Here is a 5,678-nt window from a genome sequence, read left to right as displayed (position 1 = left end):
TCAGATTGAGTGTAACAGCTTGGAAAGAAACCTGAAACACAGTTAAATAATTTTGACAAGTATCTTCCTTCTGTTTATTTTATCCTTACCAGAATACTTTACATATATTTACTCTCAAAAATAACAACTTTATATTATCTATTTTATTTCCCATCATATATTTATGTATATTAAAATATATTTTATACAGTATGTAAAAATACAATTATTGCAACATATTTCCATTTCATTAATTTAATTTGTGTCCTGGTTTGGATAAGAGGTGCTCCTAACTAAAGCTGGTGTGACCAATCACTGAGAAAGGCCTAGAGCAAATCATGGGCCTCTGAGTCAGAAAGCAAATTCTCTCTTCCTGATTTCTCTTACATTTTGTCAAAGGAATGAAAAACTGACTAATGAAATTTTACCATTGTTCAGGTAGGTAGAAACAAAAGATCTGTGGGCTGAGAGCTTAAGACATCTGCATATGCTTGTATTTACACACACACACACACACACACACACACACACACACGATGATATTTTGTTTATGCTTTAACAACTAAAGCTTGCCTGAAAATGAGAGAAGCAGAGTAGCAAGCCACTAGTTCTTACCTCTATGAAATCCTCAAACTGAATGCCTTTTCTAGGAAACCTTAGACTCCATCTCCATTTCTGTCTTCTTCGGCCTTATACTTCTCTCTCTGCCCAGCCATATCACTTTCTGTCTTCACCTCCCTAGTGCTGGAATTTAAGATGTGAGCTATCACTGCTTGGCTTTGTTTCTTTTTTTAGACTGATTTAATCTTTTATAGTTCAGGGTGGCCGTAAACTAACAGATTTTCATCTGCCCTTGTTTCCCAAGTGCTGGGATTAAAGGTGTGTGCCCTCACTGCCTGGTCTCTATGTCTAACTAGTAGCTAGCTCTGCACTCTGATCATCAGACAAGCTTTATTGGTTAAAGCACAAGCAAAATATCATCACACACATTACCTTTCTTTCTTCCTTCCTTTCTTTCTTTCTTTCTTTCTTTCTTTCTTTCTCTCTCTCTCTCTTTTTCTCTCTCTCTCTTTCTTTTTATATATATATTAGAGCTAATTTATTTTTCAACATTTGTTCTTCAGGGAACAACATTCATATTTTATTATTCTCCTGCAAATTTATTTATTTATATTTATTTATTTTTTTATTAAAAATTTCCACCTCCTCCCCTCCTCCCATTTCCCTCTCCCTACCCCCTACCCCTCCCTCTCTAATTCAAAGAGCAGTCAGGGTTCCCTGCCTTGTGGGAAGTCCAAGGTCCTCTCAGCTCCATCCAGGTCTAGGAAGGTGAGCATCCAAAGAGACTAGGCTCCTACAAAGCCAGTACATGCTGTAGTTTCAATACCCAGTGCCATTGTCCTTGGCTTCTCAGTCAGCCCTCATTGTCAGCCACATTCAGAGAGTCTGGTTTGATCACATGCTCCATCAGTCCTAGTCCAGCTGGCTTTGGTGAGCTCCCATTAGATCAGCCCCACCATCTCAATGGGTGGGCATACCTCTAGTTGTCCTGACTTCCTTGCTCATGTTCTCCCTCCTTCTGCTCCTCATTTGGACCTTGGGAGCTCAGTCCAGTCCTCTTTCTTTCACTGTTTGCTGGGGCTGAAAAGTTAAAGGTCAAATTCTTAGCAGGTGCACTTTTTCCCACTGACTGTTTTATAGTTGGGTAGGGACCCATTTTCTTCCTGTATTATTAGGTCATCTTCCCACACAAATATCTATAGTGTATCTTCCCTTTCTTACAAAGGTACCAGTCAGGTTGGAATTAGAGCTATCTTACTTCTCCAAAGGCTGTGTTTTCCAGTGAAGTCTCACCAAGGAAAGCCTTATACACTTACAGTTTAAGCTCATAAACTAAGGGGTGGCAAGAGACCTTCCAGAGCCTATTCCCTTTATATTACTTCTGTTTTATTTAAATACTTTAAAGAAAGCTAAACATGCCCTCACTCGCCGCCGACGGCCTGCTTCGCCTCGTGCGCTCCCGCCGCCCCGCAGAAATGCTTCGACTACCCACAGTCCTTCGCCAGATGAGACCAGTGTCCCGGGCACTGGCTCCTCATCTCACTCGGGCCTATGCCAAAGATGTAAAATTTGGTGCGGATGCTCGAGCCTTAATGCTTCAAGGTGTAGACCTTTTAGCCAACGCTGTAGCTGTTACCATGGGGCCAAAGGGAAGAACGGTGATTATTGAGCAGAGCTGGGGGAGTCCTAAAGTAACGAAAGATGGGGTCACTGTGGCAAAGTCAATTGATCTGAAGGACAAATACAAAAACATCGGAGCCAAACTTGTTCAGGATGTTGCCAACAACACAAACGAAGAGGCCGGGGATGGTACTACCACGGCTACCGTTCTGGCACGTTCTATTGCCAAGGAGGGCTTTGAGAAGATCAGCAAAGGGGCCAACCCAGTAGAAATCCGGAGAGGTGTGATGTTGGCTGTTGATGCTGTAATTGCTGAACTGAAAAAACAATCTAAACCTGTGACAACCCCTGAAGAAATTGCTCAGGTTGCTACAATTTCTGCAAATGGAGACAAAGACATTGGAAACATCATTTCTGATGCGATGAAGAAGGTGGGAAGGAAGGGTGTCATCACAGTGAAGGATGGGAAACCCCTGAATGATGAGTTAGAAATTATTGAAGGCAGGAAGTTTGACAGAGGATATATTTCCCCGTATTTTATTAACACATCAAGAGGTCAGAAATGTGAATTCCAAGTCGCCTATGTTCTGTTGAGCGAAAAGAAGATTTCTAGTGTGCAGTTCATCGTACCTGCTCTGGAAATTGCCAATGCTCATCGGAAGCCCTTGGTCATCATTGCTGAGGACGTTGATGGAGAGGCTCTAAGCACACTGATCTTGAACAGGCTGAAAGTGGGTCTTCAGGTTGTGGTAGTCAAAGCCCCAGGGTTTGGGGACAACAGGAAGAACCAGCTTAAAGATATGGCTATTGCTACTGGTGGTGCGGTGTTTGGAGAAGAGGGGTTGAATCTAAACCTTGAAGATGTACAAGCTCATGACTTAGGAAAAGTTGGAGAAGTCATTGTCACTAAAGATGACGTCATGCTTTTGAAAGGAAAAGTTGACAAGTCTCAAATTGAGAAGCGCATTCAGGAGATCACTGAGCAGCTCGACATCACCACTAGTGAATACGAAAAGGAGAAGCTGAACGAGCGACTCGCAAAACTCTCAGATGGTGTAGCTGTATTGAAGGTTGGAGGAACAAGCGATGTGGAGGTGAATGAGAAGAAAGACAGAGTTACAGATGCGCTCAACGCTACACGAGCAGCTGTGGAAGAAGGCATCGTGCTAGGCGGGGGCTGCGCTCTGCTCTGCTGCATCCCAGCCTTGGATTCCCTAAAGCCTTCCAATGAGGATCAGAAAATAGGTATAGACATTATTAAAAGAGCACTCAAAATTCCCGCGATGACCATTGCTAAGAATGCGGGTGTTGAAGGGTCTTTGACAGTTGAGAAGATTCTGCAGAGTTCCTCAGAAGTTGCGTATGATGCCATGCTCGGGGAATTTGTGAACATGGTGGAAAAGGGAATCATTGATCCAACAAAGGTCATAAGAACCGCTTTACTGGATGCTGCTGGGGTGGCCTCCTTGCTGACGACAGCAGAAGCTGTAGTGACCGAAATTCCTAAAGAAGAGAAGGACCCTGGAATGGGCGCAATGGGGGGAATGGGAGGGGGAATGGGAAGTGGCGAGTTCTAATTCCTAGAATAGCGCTTTGCCCTTACCAATGAACTAACTGTGACAGGAAGCTCAAGGCAGGTTCCTTACCGATACCTTCAGAGAAGCCCCTGAAGAGAATGAAGAGAAGGCTGGCTGATCACTATAACCATCAGTTACTGGTTCCCATTGACAATACATAATGGTTTACTGCTGTCATTGTCCATGCCTACAGATAATTTATTTTGTATTTTTGAATAAAGACATTTGTACATTCCTGATACTGGGTGCAAGAGCCATATACCAGTGTCCTGCTTTCAACTTGAGTCACCGACGCAGGCCTGCTGGTCCGTCCGCTACGGTCAGGACTGTGGCGCTTGTGCCACCAGACAAGAGGTCAGAGGCAGCCTTTCTGTGGAGCGAGATAACTGTACAAAGTAGAGAAGTATCCAATTATGTGACAACCTTTGTGTAATAAAATTTTGTTTAAAGTTCAAAAAAAAAGAAAGCTAAACATATATAAATAACTGTTCCCAAATCTTCTGTTTAGTTCAAAAAATAATTAGAAAGCAAAAGTAACTATACCTTTACAAGAAATACTCAAGGCAGAAAATAGAATATGGCAATCACAATAGAAGTTCAATTTTACATCCTCACTTCTCTTCTTAAATTGAATGCTGCTCCCAAATTAAATAAACTAATTATTGCAACACGTACTTCTCTCAGCTGGGATTCCTATTTGTAAAAACGTTAGCTTAATTTATTTATACTATGTTATCCACTATATGGACTAGGATGAATTTGAGGTTTCCAGTCTTACTAAGCCATTCCTGCCATGCTTGAATTGTTTGCATCGTATTGAGTTCATGAACTTACCAAACTTACCAACGCTATTACATATAATTACAATTCATTCATGATCATTACGGTTTTTCTTAGCATTTCTTCCCAAATGAAAATCTTCTTTATCAATATTAAAGTCATAAAACTCAAAAGACTAGCAAAATTTATTTTTAAGAGACTCATAAAGGTACAGGATGTATAAGGGTAACACTGAATACCATCAAACAGTAAAGAATTTCTGGAGAAAAGGACCCCTGGGTGGAGGTGCCTGCTAGGTGGTTAGTGAGCTCTAGCATGCAGCTTTTGTGAAACTGCACCCCAATGTGGACTGACCTTTCAATTGATGCAATAGCCTTTGATTTGCTACGTTTTGTAAGTAACATCTCACCCATGCATATACAAATAGCTGCAGTAAACTCGCTGGTTTCTATTCTGAACTATTCACAGTAATGTTGCTTTAATAGTTCTTATCCATGTACATTTTTTCTTTGTATTATATCCTGGTTTTGGATATGTTCTGCATATCACTATTTGATCTACCTCAGAGGAATTACTACGGCAAAATGATATGTTTGATCAAAATCCTAGGATAACAGCTGTGTCTCAAAGTAGCTGCACAAATTTCAAACTTGATTTACAATGTACAAGAATTCTAATGGGCTCTAATCTGTAACAGTACTGTTTGTTGTTGTTTTTTTCGGTTTTTTGTTTTGTTTTTGTTTTTTGGCTTGGACTGTGCCATTGAATGAGAAGTGACATTTAAGTTTTTAATTTTAAATACTCAGTATTAATAGTGGCTTTAATTTTTATACCTTTGGTCATTTATAAAATAATTAAGTTTTAAATTTTGATGCACTTAACTATTCTTATGATTCTTAAACCTGCAATCCTAATTGGAATATTTTCCCACTTGAAGATTAGCATTTTAAAAATTTACATGGAATTATCTAACATATGTATGATTTAATATATTATTTTGACATATTTATGTGATTGTAAATCATTCTCATGGATCTTTGCAGATAGGAATGCGATATTCATTACCTAAGGGACATTTTATTAGGGTATGTAACTTCACTTATGTTGATTTTATTGTTTATTGTTCATCCACAGGCAAGATTTGACTTCTCATTTATGTTG

General features: G+C 40.2%; 1 pseudogene; it reads left to right on the top strand.

Moving 5' to 3' along the window:
* The first annotated feature begins 1,964 nt into the window (after positions 1-1,964).
* Positions 1,965-3,976, top strand: LOC142858654 (60 kDa heat shock protein, mitochondrial pseudogene; annotated as a pseudogene).
* Positions 3,977-5,678: the final 1,702 nt, after the last annotated feature.

Source organism: Microtus pennsylvanicus, chromosome 10, assembly GCF_037038515.1.
Source record: "Microtus pennsylvanicus isolate mMicPen1 chromosome 10, mMicPen1.hap1, whole genome shotgun sequence".
Lineage (NCBI taxonomy): Eukaryota > Metazoa > Chordata > Mammalia > Rodentia > Cricetidae > Microtus > Microtus pennsylvanicus.
Note: the sequence above shows the minus strand (reverse complement) of the source record. Positions and strands in the feature narration are given on the sequence as shown.